Here is a 13719-nt window from a genome sequence, read left to right on the forward strand (position 1 = left end):
CAGAAACCTAGCCAGGCTAGTACCACTGGGTTGGTGTGGAAAGGGATTCGCATCTCTCACTATCCCTGCATCTGACACTGTTAAAGAGGAAGATGGCTCCTGGCGGGTAGAGGAGGACAGCATCTTAAAGCAGTATTGTTATTTCTGTGATGATTATTTGCCTTTCCTTAAATATGGAGTGGCCACTTGTAAGGACCTGAGCTATGCACTGAGCTTTGCAACTCACTTTTCAGCTTCTTTTCTGAGATGGTTTGTGGTACTGCTCATGACCACTAAGCTCATGTTGAACAGAAGGCAAACCGAGGCTCTTCTAGAAATGATGGGAATTAAGGGGTAAGGCTGTGTGTGCCATTTTTCACTTAGGCGAGCGTACTCTGACTTGGGAGGATACACAGTCTCAGGTGAACGCTGCCTGCAGGGCACAACAAAAGGCAGAGCTGAAGTAAGAAGACTCATTTCTATTTTAACTTTCTCCTTGGAGCGGATGCAGCTTGGCTTCTCTGATGTTGCCTGGCTGGCTATAAGCTGCATGTGCAGGGGAGGTTTAACCTCCTTTCAAACCACAGTTCATTCGGAGGCTGGCTGGCTGCTTTTCTCCCAGAGCCTTCCCCAGGACAGGCAAGGCACTCAGAACAGTTTGAATGAAGGATCTCCTCCTAGGTTCAAGTCTTCCTGAGGTGAAAGCAGGTCTTGTGAGGCCCCACCCCATCTGGACAGAGGGGTGTGGGACCCCCAGAGCAGGGACTTTCCTGTGAGGATGGCTGGGCTTAGGCAGGGTAGCAATATGATTAAAGAGTGCATGGTATAAATGTGTCGCAGCATCCTGGTCTTTAAACTGCCTGCCTCCTAAGGAGAGCCTGCACGGCACTTCTGCATCACAGCGCTGCAATATGTCCAAATATCAAGGGTGAAGCTTGAGCCAGTGAAAGAAAAGATGGGATAAATTAAGGCTTCCATGGTGGCTGTTCCTGATCCAAAGCACAGAAAATACGACAAGGTACAGGTGTAATTTCCACTGGTGAGTCAGGGGCTGCATAAATTGCATAAAAGGTGGCCTCAGAACAAGATAACCTAGTAAAATGCATATGGATGCCTTCTGATTAATCTGAATGAAGCTTTGCCTAAAAACAGTCTCCTATTATTTTGATGCTTGGTTCCATTTTCTCTCTGGTCCTGGAATGAAGGAAGGAAACGGAAGAATTCAACTTTACAAGAAAAGCATTTTAGTATGAAGAAAAGCTTTTTAGTATGAGAGCTTTAATTTTTCTACCTTCCAAGCAGGATTTCTTTGTAACACCAGTATCAACTTCTTCAAGATAATTAAAATATTTCAATGACTTTCAAACCCAAATACAGTCCCTGCAGACCTGCAAACCTTTATGGTGCAGGCTGACATTCTGGTGTTGGTGCTGTAATCCTTTGCATAGCTGCTCTAACTTAAAAGGTTATTGAGCAAAACTGTGTTTCTCTAATGCTGCTCAGATAACCTCTTGGCAAAAGTACTCTTCCAAAAAAGTGTCTGCCCTCCAATCCCTCCACAAGCAATTCCAATGGAGAACAGGTCAGAAATGGGGATGACAGCAGTATCTGCAGAAGTGCATAACCTGCTGTAAATTAATCTGAGAGCAAGTAAGAGTTAAATTCAAGACTAAAATGTATGTGCATAAGGCAAGTTTATTACTGTGGGGCTAAAGACACAACCCCACTCACTCCTCTAAACCTGTCCACCAGTGGGTGTGGGGGAAGGAAAGAAGCTTGGCAAGCATGACTCTGTGCAACAGGGATGCTCTGCACAGCTATATTTTTCTTTTTTTGAATCCCCACTTGAAGCAGAGGAGTATCTGTACCACCCCCACAGATAACAGCACGCTCCCTGTGTGATTTCATAGCTTTAAGTCAGGCATTTGGAAAAGATTTTTTCTATGAAGAATGGATTTGAGTCATAATCCCTTGACCCCCTGGCCCATTCAAGACGGCCGTGACATGTCATTGCTCTCTGATAATGATTCTCCACACTGCCTCTGCCTCCTCCCGTGGCGGTGAGCGGGGGGCGGGTGCACGTCCCTGGCCTTACTCCAGAGCTCTGGGATCTGTGTAATCTCCAGTGTCAAGATGTGTTTGGATACGGAAAGCCGCGACACTCTGGTATGTATCAGATAGATAACAGGAGCATCCCTTCGCCCGAGGAGACAGATGCCTGGTGCTGGGTGTTGAGCCGCTGAGGGCCTGTCCCTCTGTGGGCTTTCTGCCTGCTCTTTAACCCTGGATGACAGCCACATCTTCAAGGGGCTATTCTTTGGAGGATAAACATAGTATTTCTGGTTCAAAAATTACAAGCCATTCTCACATTTTTTCTCTTTAACAGAGAAGGACTGTAATCTCAGCTTTTTGGGTGAGGCTTTTGGTGGGAACGCGCTGGCATGAAGGGGTCTTGCAAACTCTTGTTGCACTTTTTGAGTACTCCTGTTACAGACAAGACTTTCTTCATGCTCTGCCCTTGCTACCGGGCTCAACTTCTCTCATGAAAAAACTCAAACAACCTACTATAGATAGTTGTCTTCCCTTGATTTCATAAAACCACCTCATGCAGACCTACGGGAGGGAGGGAGTGTGTCAGAAAGGACAGCGCTGCCTTCTGAAACATACGATTTAAAAATCAATGTTACCACAGAAAAAGCCAAAATTGGTGAGTTAAACTTGAATAGCTATTACTTCAGTCTTTATGGAACTAATAAGAAATACGCTACAGAGCATTTATAAAAGCAGCTTTTTTACTGTGTGCTGTGGTCGGTTTTGTATTAAAACGCACCATTTCAGTGATGGTCCCTTCTCCCTTGTGTGAACCTGCGCTCCGTGGGGAAGGGCTTGCTGTAGAGGCTCCAGCACTAGCAGCACCCAAAGCCACACCGTTCAAAGCATGGTCAGCGCTGTGGGAAGGGTGGTCACTCAAAGGCATTTATCTCCTGCTTCTGAAGACAAGCAAGAGGACTATCATGCCAATAGCTGGCCCACAGCCTAGAGCTGCCGGCCTGACTGCCTGCCCCGCTGCGTGCCGCTGCCTGCGTGCACAGGTCCCTCAGCATCTCTGTGCCTCTCTAAACGGCAGCGACCAAGGCTGGGGGAAGGGGGTAACCTGCTCCAGGGCAGGTTTCCTTCACTTTCCCAGTAATTATGGTCTGGCCAAAGCTTGGAAGAGTGTAATCCCTCTAAGCTCTATTTCTTCATATTTACTGCTGTAATGTATAGGTTCTTTTGCCATTGGTATATGTTTTTGATTGTTCCTTACAAACCTCAGGGCTTCAGTTGTATCGTACAGCAGTGACTTTCACAGCCTACTTGTATCAGTGAAAATAAATAAGAATCCTTTTATCAGTACTGTATTTGCCATCTTACAGGGAATTTTTTATACATATACATTCAGGAAAGGGAGGAGACATTCCCAAACCACCTCTCCTGTTTCTACATTACTTCACATACCTTTATCACCCTGGCCTCGTGCACCTCCTCCCCCAGGTGCCCTGCTATTTCAGATGCTATTCTCTCAGATAAAGCTGCTCAGCCTACTCTGTGTGTGTGCAGATTAAATCTTCTATATTGCTAAGCATATGTTTGCAGCTGTTTTGAAGATGAAGTTGCTTTCCTTTTTTTTCAGAGTAGATTTGCAATTGGTTTCATGAAAAGGGCAAAGATTTTTTTTAGCTAATGCCTGTGGGCAACCTAAATTTGTTCTTATCCTTCACTGTAACTCCAACAGGTCAGTGTCTGAACTTGCCAAGTACATCTGGAGTCACAGTTGGGTGGTACTGAGCTGTAGCGAGAAATTTGGTGGGAGGACAGGGTGCATCCTCCTGCTTGACTAGACCTGATATCACAGCTATCAGGCATGACCTGATGGGCCTGCTGAGTGTTGGCTGGGAGTCACTGAGCACTCACAGGTAATGGCAAAGTGGGCATTTCCCTGGAGATCATCAACATCTTGTGGTAATACATGACATCTGACCAGGGCCTGCTCTTCTTTTACCTTATTTGAAGTGTGTTTTCTACCAGCACTAGTCCACACAGTGATGTTAATGAGACCCACAGCTCTTGCTAACCCCTGCTTTTTGAATAGAGAAATCAGGCTAAAACCTTGCCTGTGCTTGGAAAAAGACCTTTTCCCAGCTGCACACCTCTCAGCCGTGACCCCACCTCCCAGTGTCTGAGACTTCACTCCCTAATGAGTGAAGCCCACATCACTAGCAGGAATGACAACGTGGCAGTCACAGCTCAGCCTCCAGAGGTACCCTCCTGGAGATCAATGGGGCTACAATATCTGTGCTGTACTGCTTGTGTACCCTTGTACATAATGCATCAAATCTATATTACTTAATAAAGTCAATGTAGGGATTAGCCTTCTTTAGAGTGGCAAGCATCCAAATTTTAAACTAGGAAAATAGGATAGATCCAACATCAATATGCTCTGCTACTGGGCAACTATTCCTCTTTCATCTTCCCCTACCTTTGGGGATGACTCTCTCCCTCCCCAGGCTCGACACCTTGCTGGGAGGCCAGCTAGGGCTCCTAACCCTTCTAGAGAGCTTTTCAACGGAGCGACTGTACAAATATTTTGGTCAGGAAACTCTCCTGAAAAATGAGGCCTAACTGTTCTGTTCCTCAGCTGGGTGACGGGGCTAATTACTGTGATAACTTCCCATCTCTCTCCTGGGTGTTATGATGAGAAACTCATTAATATTTGCTGAGCATCCTGAGCCAAGTCCTTGAGTGAAAGAGCTGTAAGGATTATTTTAACAATATTTAGCACTTCAAAAGTTTTGGAAGCACTACTTAATTTTCCCAAACGTAAACCAGCTAAATTCTGATGGCTAATTTGTGTGCCACACCTCTTAGCCTTTTTGGCAGTCTTCACAATGTTCGGGAACACACAGGGTATGGGTGTACACTTCCTCTGTGGTAACTAGTCTTATTTTTTAGCGCTTTTTTCTCATTTTTTCCTCCCTCCAGCACACATTCACATGTCATACTTTAGGACTCTGAGGTATATCCAGCAGACGTGATAGCTGAGTCTTTACATCTAAAGGAAAATATTCTCCATCAGTGCACCATTACTCCTCCCCATCAGCCTGTGGTCCAACACCTTGCACAGACACCGATTGTTGTGTATTAAATTGTCCTTGCAGAATGGTCACCACCCGGCACCGTGAACTATTTCCCTCTATTCAATACACACCCATCCCATCTGCTTCTTTGGGATGCTTAGGAAGTGATAAAGTAGTTCAAGAACTGAATCCCCAAATACCAGGTCAAAATACAGCCAAAGAAGCACCAAAGAACTGGCAAATGAAAACGCCCCCTCTCCCCAGCAATGCTTAGTGTTTCCCTTGATGTAGCAATAAAATATCTGAAGCTCCTCTGTTCCAAACTAAAAAGAGGTGCCAATTCTATAAACAGGTGATTACTGGCAGGATGGGTAATGTGACATGTTTTCTTGCAAAAGGGTAATAGCTGTTTTGTTTATGACTAGCATCTGTTCTAAGAAAGTTTAATATATCATGGCTGTAACATGCCATATAGGACGGACAAGAGGAAAAAATAAGCATGGATTTAATAGCACATCTGTGGCTAGTTAGTTATGGTAAACTTCAGGTATGTGGTGATTTCAGTGTATGTTCCTAAATACATTCCCGGCAACTGGATCTAAGACAAAAACTGTTACAGTCTTTCAGGGAATAATTAATGCACCTAGTCACTTCAAACCACACCAAATTATGAAGAAATCTGATTGATTTCAATGTAAAAACTGCTAATGTAGGATCACCGCTGGAAATGAGGCTCCAAGCCTTGCAACAACCTGTGTAGGAATGGCAAGAAAGCTTTGGCCCCGAGCAGCAACACTGACAATGGGATGTAAAACATAAACAGTGGACTCAGGGAGGTTTTGAGGCCAGAAAGAATTATAAAAGCATAAAGGAGTAATAACTTGCACTGAGCAGAGCAGGACTTCCCAGTCACTCATCACAGCAATGGCACGCAGCAGTGCTGCTGCTGAAGAGCTGGCTGGTGTGCAGCATGCCTGTGTGTTTTTCCTTTTCCCTTCCCTGTGCATTAATTCATCTGTATTTCTCCCATCTGGCCTGTCTCTCATGTTTGTGTGTTCCTGTTTTCCACGATTTGTGTCCATAACGGCCACTCACGCAGACTTGCAGGCGCTGCGCCGTGTCTCCCGAGGAGCTGGGCCCTGGCGTTCCCTTCTTGCCCAGGCACACAGTCTCGCTCTACCGTGTCCTGTGGGAGGCTGATCTGAACCTGACCGCTGTGGCACAGGGAACGGCTCTACTGCTTGCTGGGTTTGTGCAGCCCCTCTGTGCTCCTGTCCAGATACCCACCTTTGCCTCATACAGCCACCACCAGCTTTTCATTCATGGCTTCTTTGCCCTTCTCCTTGCTCCCTGCAAGCCATGCAAAGCAGTGGGGCAATAACAGCTCTCTGTTGTCCCGTCATGTCCCCCTGCCCCATCACACTGATTTTCACCCACCTCAGGAGTCCTCTGTAGCAGACCAGAGGCTTTATCACTCTTTTCTCTTCTCCAAACCCCATCTGTACATTCCTCTCACAGCCATATGTAGTTCTTCCAGACTTTTTGAGGCTGAAGCTCTGAACTGAAGAATGTGTGACTATGGTCCCTTTCTCAGAAAGAGCCAGGAGAGGGAGATCTCAGGTGGCTGCAGGACTGTGGGCTTTGCAGGGGAGCAATCAATGCTCTATCAATTGTGAACTTTTACTCTGACCATCAAAAAGCAAAATCGTTTTCCTGCCGCCTCTGTTTTTCTTCATCTTTGCCCTTCTCCTGGCAGTCACAGTCTGCATGGCAGTAGCTACCTGAGACCACAACCCCATTTACCTGGACACTGAGTTAAGGCAAAACCAGAAGCAACATCTGCCCAAAGACTTTGCCTTCTAACAGGCAGAGGACAAGACACAGCAGGAGCAAAGGGAGTCCCTAAAAGCCTTGCTGCCGCTGAGGAGCACAGCACTCAGGCTTCCCAAACAACAGACTGATGGCTTCATGCACTACACCAGCCCCCTGGGCAATCCTGCTTGGACACAACTTGGGGCTGCCAGCTGACATCGGTCATTGTGAATCCAGCCCAGGACATCCCTCAGATTGTCTCAAAAATCAGGCAATTTGCTTTCTGGTGTCTGACTGTGGAGCTGTGTTCAGCTTGGGTTTTCAGGCTTTGCTCTTTAACAGGAGAGCTAGAAGCACAGGTGGCAGTTTTCTTTTTTTAGGAGGAAAGCTCTGTTTCTCAACTCAAGGTCTTTTGACTTCCCTCAGGGGAAATCTTCAGTGACTGCAGGTCTCCAAACAAATTTGCAGAAGTGCCTTCTTCCAAGGGCTGTACCTCCCTTTGCAGCCTATGAAGTGTTCTCAGAAGAGGTGTAACAAAAAATACCCCCAGGTGCAGAGAGGCAGCTCTGAGGTGTGCTGTCCTCTATGCTTTTATTGTACTCTCTGCAGGCTGTGACCTCCTGAAGACAAAAAGTTGTCCCTTCCCTTCACCTTGACGTTGTTCAGTAAATGATCCAGATTTCCTTTGCTGGAGTGGCAGCTCCAGCCTGTGCCGTCCCTCTTCCCAAACCCTAAAGCCAGTGCCGCAGCAACTTCCCCAACAGCAAACTGAGAGCTCCAGCAGCAAGGACCTGCTCAGTGCGGTGCATTGTAACTGCCCAACAGAGAGAAAAAACTTTTTGGCTCAGGAAGGAGGGCTGTAAACAGGACTCTTTCCTACAACCAAGGAGAGAAAACAGCTTAGAGCTGCAGCCATGCAGATGAGAAAATCATCCTGGAATTTTTTTCATACAAGACAGTAGAGACAGGTATTTAAAAAACCCACAACTCCCAATTTGCCTGTCAGACTCAAGATATTAAAATAATAAACTAACTTGTGCCAGCACGGTTTCCTTGATGGAAACCCATGTTATCATCACACCCACAAGGAGCTGCTCTGTGACAAACCCTAAACTTTCTACCGATTCACTGTGTCAGGTACAAGGCTTTACCATGGGAAAATATGGGAGTTTCCCAACCAGCAAAGCCATGGAGAACTCTGCAGGTGCCCTGCAGGGACAGGGTGTAAGGTGTCTGCACGGGGTCCTGCTGGAGGTCCCCTTGCCACCAGTGGCATTGCTCTTGGTGGATGGTTCATTTGTCAGCAGCTGCAGGCTCAGAGCTTCACTGCTGGAAGACAAAAGGAGATGTCCATAGTAAAGCAGGTCAATGACAATTACTCCCAGCACCCTACAAAATCGGGGCACCAGGAAACCTGTATATGGTTCTGGGCTCTCCTGCAGACTTCTTTGTGACCTTGGACTCATCACGTAACTTCACTGCCCTTGTTTTCCCGCTATTAAGTAGAGCACGTACTGAACAGGACTCAATTTATGAACATGTGTAAAGCACTGCCTAGGGTAAAAGTCAATTAAGACATAGTCAGCAGCTGATGGACGCAAGCAATTACTGAAGTAAATGATTCACAAACACACTTTTTCAAGAGTGTCATTAAACCAAAACAGATTTGCAAATCATTCACCTGTTTCTAGAGGCTGAATAAATCACAGGGAGGGGAGACATGGGGAAGCAGCCACCCAGCAAGGCTTCAAAAATGTTTGCAGATGTCATAGAGAAAACCATGGAGAGGACAAGCCCTTTAGGCACGCAACTGGGTGCCAGCGGGCACAGCGAGTTTCAAAAGGGTATCCTCTGGTCCCTCTCCATCCTTGATGGACTCCAGTCTTCCCTTCTGCAGATTTTCCTTGTGCTGAGCAATTTGATGTCTGTCTTCTCAGCTGAGCCATGGACTGAGCTCAGCTGCAGCGAGAGAGAGGAGGAGGTAGGTGCCTGTTCAACTTTACATATAAAACAACCTGCCTCATGTAAGGGCATATTGCTGGCAGACCTGGCGCTGCCGGGGCAGGCTCCTGGCTCAGGCCCTTCTGGGTTACCTCTCTGGAAGGATGCAGTGCCTCTGGACACGTCCTCGACTCGGCTTTGCTGTGAAGCGCCCAGGGAACAGACTCTGTGACGGGTGGGCTTTGGTCCCTGAAGCTAACCAGGGCTCGCCTTTTTTAGCTTGCAAGTGCCTCACCCACGCTTCACCGATAGTGCAGGACATCAGCTCCCCAGCGCACAAGGCAACGTGTTTACAGGGATGGGTTCAAGGAGGATCGGTGGATCCCGGGCTGGGAAGCCAGCGTGTAACGCCTGCGAGGGCTGCTGCCTGCGAGGGCTGCTGCCTGCGAGGGCTGCTGCCTGCGAGGGCTGCTGCCTGCGGCTTGCTAAGGGCAAAGCAGCGCTTCCCCGTGCCGTGAGCACGGCTCCGCGGGTGGGGATCTGATGCGCTGCTGCCCCGGGAGCCGCCCCGGCCCCACGGTGCTGGGGACCCTGCGGAGCGACGCGGGCACCGTGCCGCGGCCACCCGGGCCGTGCCAGGGCTGCTCTGCGCGGGGCCGGGGCGGGTGCAGCGGGAAAGCAAAACCAAAAAAACAGGGCAAAAAATGAACAAAAAAAATTCAAAAAGGGGAGGCGGGGGGGAGGCAGGGAAAACCTATTCTGCAACGTCTCCCCGGTGGAGCGACCAGCGCTACCCGGCCGGGATGCGCCGAGCCCGCGGGCGGGGCGGGGGGGCGGGACGGGACGGGACGGGACTGGGGGGGCGGGACCGGCCCCCGCCCCGCCGCGGGCTGGCGCCTCCCGGCTGCCGCGGCCGCTGAGCGCGGCGGCCCCAGCCGCCACCGAGGGTCCTGCGGCGGCCGCCCGGAGAGGTGAGTGCCGGCGGGGCGCGGCGGGGGCAGCGGGCTGCCGGCGGGGCGGCGGGCGGGCGGCGGGGCTCGGCGGTGTCCCGGGGCGGGCGGCAGATGCGCGGCACCGGGGGGTTCCCATCGCCGCTCCGTGCGCTTTGCACCTGCTCGCTGCTCTCGCCCCCGTCGCCCATCGCTCCCGAGGGCTCTCCGGGCCGTCCCCAGCCCCGCGCAGGGCCCGCTCCCCTGGGGACCCCTGGGCGGCCGCCCGGGCAGGGTGGTGGCTGCCGCTCCCGGGAGCCGCTCACCTTCACTGCCGCTGCCGCCCACCGCCGTGTGGCACCGGGGTCGGGAACACCAGCTGCCGCCCCTCCTGGTATTTATTCTCATTCTGGGATTTACAGAGTGGTCAAGTAGATCTTGTGGGTTATTTCCTTTTTCGTGGTTGTTTGAAGCCGTGTACTGTTGCAAAGGAGACAAACAAAAAAAAAAGCACCGTTATGTCAGAAGGAGATCTGTGCTGTTATGTCACTTCATAATTGCCTCAGAATTACAAATTATGGCCTTAGTCTGCTGCTGGATCTGTGCCAAAGGACTCTTGCATCTATTAAGGGTTTTGAATTTTTTTTTTCCCTTTCTTTTTTGTCAGGAGTCGAGAATAATGGCTTTTTAGTGGCCCGGACCCTACATGTTAAGTTACTCCAGCATCTGTAAGTGAAAATGCAATGTAACTGTTCTGAGTAGTCAGTCTGATCCACACAGTCAAGTCATTAAATCTTGGTTAGTGACAATGAGAATTGTGTCCTGCCGAAAAGTATTCAGCTATATTTCTTTGCATGGGCTGAAGCATTTTCTCTTTGTTGCTTTGGAAGTTCGAATTCTGCCCAGAAACACTGTTGCTGTTTGTGGGTAACAGACACATGGAAAATAGCAACTTTCCAGCTTCATATAAAGAATATCAGACTAACGACAGAGAAGGGCTCTGCAGTTCAGAGATGCAGCCACTGTGAGAGCCCCGAACTTGTGCCAGTGCTTAGTTTGTAATCACAGAGGCTAGATCTGCCCTACCCTGCTATGCTCTTGCAGTCCTACCACTCACCATGGTACCACTTGGAGGAAAAAAATTGTGATCCTGCTAGCTATCCCCTTTGCCAAGGATGCAAAGTCCACGGGAGGTCAAGGTGGGCTTCTGCCATGGGGTACAGAAGCTGGGCAGGGCTGTCTCTCCTGAGGCAGGATGCTCTCCTAAGCAGTGCCATCGGGGCATGTCATAATACCAACTAAAATACCAATTTAGTGTGTTGTTTCAAAGGCTGGGCCCACTTCTGCATCCTCCATTCCTATGGTAATGTTCAGGATTTCTCCATGCTGCAACATGTATTTGCCAGCTCTTGGAAAAGACGGATTGTTCCGTCTGCCGGGCTGTGTGTATCAAGTGGCATATTACAGTAGTATATTGTTCTTTAGATGCATAATTTCACTGGCCTCTTATGACCTAAAAAGCACACAGAAAATAAACAAGGGCATATTGTTCAGTGGGAAGGATGCAGAAAATTCTTCTGCCTTAGCTGTTAGTCAGGGAAAGATTACATTTAAGTGTTTCTCCTGACTGTCAGAGAAATGCCATGGCACATGTGAGCTTGGGTTTTGCCAAGCAGGCTTTATTTCTGAACTTCTCAGTCACCTTGGAATTAGTTACGAGTGCGTAGCAAAGTCCTGCCCAAATCTCCTCTTCTAATTAATTTGGCCAGAGGCCATCCTAATTAACCTTGAGGGAGTTCAGGGGTGGGAGAGCTTGGTATGAAGCAATTGTTTTCTTCTAATTTGCTGTTCACAATGTGTTGACCAAGCCACGAGCTGCATCTCTAAAATCCTCTGGGTCTCTTGCTGAAGCCATTACACTGGTTTATTTGTTTTTTAACAGATGTTGTTTTGCACTTCTTGAGTGGAAAGGGTTATCTCACTTTCTGCAACCTTGTTATTGTGCTTTGTTTCAAGAGCTAGTGGTCTCAGGCTTGCTGGGGAAGCTTACTCACCAGTTCCAGCTATGAAGGAAGGGGTTGGTCAGCCTTTCAGCCGTCTTGCTGTGATCTTAAGGTCTCCGTGTGAACTGGTGGCATCTTTTCACATCTACCTAGAGATAACTCCGAGTTCTCTTGGTACTGGCAGTGCTTGTAGAAAAGCAAAATCAGCAGCAGCCTGTTTGTCGCCCAAGTGTATTACAGTTAGGCTATTAATAGCATCTGTCAGCCATAACTTGGACCATCTCAAATGATGGGGCAAGGGAAGGGGTTTTGAAATCTGAGCTAGTCAAAAAAAAAAACGAAAAAAAACTATAAAGGCTGAGTTCTGCTTTTTGAAAGTGCTGAGGGCACCCTGCAAGTCCCCATGTGTGTGACAAAGGGGGAAAAATTAACAGGCATTTCTGAAATTTTAGGATGGTCCCTCTTTCCCTGTCACGATGATGGCTGCTCACCTTGTTGGGTCAGGGGGCTGATCCGTGCTCAGAAGCTGGGTCACCTTTCTTTCGTCAGCCTGGGTTTACCTTATGGGTAGGCAGCACTACCCAGCACATGCAGTGCCTCAGCAGCACGGTGGCACTCGCATGTAGGCTTCTCGAGCATCTGTCTTATTTTTTTCTGCACTAATGCATATAAATGCTACTTTGGCATTTATTTTCTGGTAGAGCAAGGGGCTGGGGGGGAAATCCTGCTGAGACTACAAGGCAGGACACACAGATGCAAGAAAGGAAGATCAAAGGCATCTATAATACAGGAAGAAGCAGAGGGTCAATCCAGAAGAAAGGGCATTTGATTATACATACAAGGGTAATATAAAAGGGATAACAACACAGGAGAGGATGGTAGTGTCTGAAAATGAGTAAACAAACAGATGTGTCAGACTATGCTGAGAATTTATTTACTCCAGCAGACACAATCCTTATCTCTTTGAAAGAGGAGAAGACCACACCAACCTTGGAACGCCTCCACTCCCAGCCACGGTTGTGAGCGGGAGAGCGGGAGAAAGTGTTTGTTTATGGATCTCTCCTCCGTGATCCTGGCCTGATGGGCTGGCCTGTCCTGCTGTGATTAGTAGGATGTTAATGTGTGTAATCCTTTTGATCACGGAGCCCTGGCTCTATAAGTCATGTCACTGTCACCTCAGAGAAGTTCAACTATGTGATAGATCCTTTATTAAAAATTTGTACTTTGAAAGATTTAATACGGTTCTTGTTGAGATCCTTTTTTTTTTTTTTTTTTTTTGGTTTGTACAGATGGAGAGCTTTTCTGTTAAAAAAAATGCAAACAATACTAATGATCCATGTAGTCCCAGCATTGGAGTACCTTATTAGCACTTTGCCCATAGGTATTTTAGCTGAGATGATCAGCTCTTAACATTTTGATTTTAAGGTATGAGCAACGAATGTGATCCCATGTGCTTTGTTCCACCAGAGTGGATTTTTCCATACTGAAGTGTTGTAAACAGCATAGAAACATTTGTCGCAGTCCTAAAAAATACTGTCTTCTGCAGTTCCTTTTTGGGAGGGAAAGAGTTGGCTAATTATGCTTTGTTTAATAAATGTACTATTTTTTTCTCCTGTTGTGACAAACAAAAGCTGTCATTTAAGGAAATACACCATATGCTGCCAATTGGTGTAAGGACTGGTTATATCTGGAGCACAGAGTAGCAGTGAGTGCTCTTTAACAATTGCTCCTTCTCTGAAAAATATCTGGGCTGTTTTCAGTGGAGTAACGTGCTGCTCTGTCATCGGTGAAGCAAGCTGTTGATATTTTGAAAACCAGCTAATATGAACAGTGGTATCTGTGCGTGCACGGATGTTTCCTCTCTCCTTTTATGCATTTGCTTCTATTTGGATGCTTATGAGCCTCAGCAAATCAGTGCTCAGTCAGGGCTGGGTTGGT

At 47.9% G+C, this 13719-nt stretch overlaps 1 protein-coding gene across 4 annotated transcripts in view; it reads left to right on the forward strand.

The window, feature by feature from the left end:
• Positions 1-13719, forward strand: part of JCAD (junctional cadherin 5 associated) — a 66569-nt gene that overhangs the window by 23891 nt on the left and 28959 nt on the right. Inside the window, exons 1-2 of one of the 4 annotated variants that reach the window (XM_056336605.1) lie at positions 9759-9820; positions 10446-10506. The exons of 1 other annotated variant lie outside the window; for it this stretch is intronic. The gene's annotated coding sequence lies outside the window, so the exon portion shown is untranslated. Of the gene's footprint in view, positions 1-9717; positions 9821-10445; positions 10507-13719 lie in introns of those variants that run through there. 2 more of the 4 variants (XM_056336610.1, XM_056336606.1) reach the window with 2 other exon arrangements.

This window comes from Falco biarmicus, chromosome 4, assembly GCF_023638135.1.
Source record: "Falco biarmicus isolate bFalBia1 chromosome 4, bFalBia1.pri, whole genome shotgun sequence".
NCBI lineage: Eukaryota > Metazoa > Chordata > Aves > Falconiformes > Falconidae > Falco > Falco biarmicus.